This window comes from Microcebus murinus, chromosome 20 (genome assembly GCF_040939455.1).
Source record: "Microcebus murinus isolate Inina chromosome 20, M.murinus_Inina_mat1.0, whole genome shotgun sequence".
NCBI classification, from domain to species: Eukaryota; Metazoa; Chordata; class Mammalia; order Primates; family Cheirogaleidae; genus Microcebus; species Microcebus murinus.
Window position 1 is genome coordinate 4,170,163 of NC_134123.1, and position 2,150 is coordinate 4,172,312.

The window sequence follows — 2,150 nt, forward strand, 5'->3', positions numbered from 1 at the left end:
AGATCTAGTCTCTGTGTCTGCAGCCAGAGTGAGCTAACCCCTTCGTGTGAATGCGGAAGTGGAGAGTGGGCTGGGCTGGGACGGTTCATCGTGGAAGCCAAAGCAGGTGTTGCTGATCAGATTTGTTCCCACCTCAAGTGAAATCCTCTTTCAAAATTCATCTGAAGCTTTTCCCAATAAACACCAAGGTGCAAAATTCAACAAAAGGCAAAATAATAAAAACTATTGTTTTTTAGGCACCTACTGTGTGCAAACTCCTCTATTTGCACAGATTCATTAATCTACACAAAGAAATTCTAGGAGGTGAGTATTATTATCTCCATTTCATAGGTGGGAACACTGAGGCTCAGAAAAGTGGATTCTTTCATCCACAGTCACACAGATAGTAAAAAACTCAGCTGCATTTTGATCTGACACCAAACCCTGCCTCCTAATCTCTGGCCAGTATAGCCAGAGTCTAATTTCTCGGTGGTAGGGGAATAAGAACTTTGTGCACAGTTCCTTTTGCCAGTGACATGGGCTCTTCCCTCCTAGCTTGGCCCTAGGCTGCCTATGAATTTGTCAAAGGTGTACTGCTGCCCCTCCAAGGCAGGGCCTGAGGCCATGCGGCAGCCTGCAACTGGCCCTGGCACCTGGGATTCTCACAGCCTAGTGGAGCTCTAGACAAGCCAAAATATACCCTAACCCACTTCAAAGTAGGACCCTTCACACAGCAGAGGTTGATGAAATTCTGTGCCAGGCACTGCCATAAGCACTGGGGCTTCAAGAGAGACAGTATACCTGAGCTCACACTAAATAAATTAGTAACGCAATATCCAATAATTAAAAGGGATCTCTATTAGTTTCCTATTGCTGTCATAATCCAGCACTACAAATTTAGCAGTGTAAAACAATAGCCATTTATTACCTCACATTTCTATAAGTCAGAAGTCCTGGCAGGCATGCCTGGTGGCTGATGGTGGCTCATGCCTGTAATCCCAGCACTTTGGGAGGCCAAGGTAGGAGGATTGCTTGAGGCCAGGAGTTCAAGACAAGCCTGGACAACATAGTGAGACCTCATCTCTACAAAAAGGAAAAAAAAAAAAGAAGAAGAAGGAAGTCCCAGAGGGCTCACATGAGTTCTCTGCTCAGAGTCTCCCAAAGCCAAAGCCCAGGTGTCAGCCAGCTGGGCTCTTATCAGGAGGCTCTGGAAAGAATCTTCTTCCCCATTCCGATCGATGGCAGCATCCAGTTCCTTATGACTGCAGGACTGGAGTCCCTGTTTCCTTGCTGTTAGCTGGTGTCCCTCTCTCAGCTTGGAAAAGCTGCCCGATTCCTTCTCGTCAGCCACTTCTCGCGCTCTGAGTCTCACCAGCTTTCTTTGCTGCCCCTGTCTCTGCTTTGAAGAGCTCACATGATTATACTGCACCTACCTGGATAGTCCAAGACAATCTCCCTACATAAGGTCAACTGATTAGCAACGTTAATTACATCTGCCAAGTCTCCTGTGCCCTGTCATCTTACATCTTCATAGATATACCAGGGACAAAAACCATGAGAGCCAAAGCACTGCCCAGCACAGGTTCTAACAGAAAAAATCATGTGACAGTCATTCATTCAATGAATACTTATCGAACACCTACTACACACCAGGCTGTGTTCTAAGTGTTGGTTACCTAACAGTGAACAAAACAGACAGAAATGCTTGGCCTCCTAGAGCTTACATTTTAGTGAATAAAAACAACAATAAACAAGACAAATGAGTAAACTGTATACTATATCTGGTGTTGATACACACCGGAAAAATTAATCGGGGAAAAGTCTAGGGAGGAGTTGGGGAATGTGGTTGCACTTTGACATGGAGAGATCAGGGAAGGGCTCACTGAGAAGCTGACTTGTGAGCAAAGACCTGGAGGAAGAGAGAGAGCAAGCCATTCATATAACTGGGAAAGAATGTTCTAGAAAGAAAGGACAATAGGTGCAAAGGCCCTGAGGTGGAGGCATGCCCGCATGTTCAGGCAGCAGCAAGGAAACCAGAAGCCACTGGAGCAGTAAGGGGCAGAGTGGAAGAAGAGGGGCACACGAGACGGGAAGAGCCAGGTCACGTAGGGCCTCAGAGGCTTGGGATGTGGCATGAGAGTAACAGGAAGTGCAGTGCGGAGGAGCTGCTG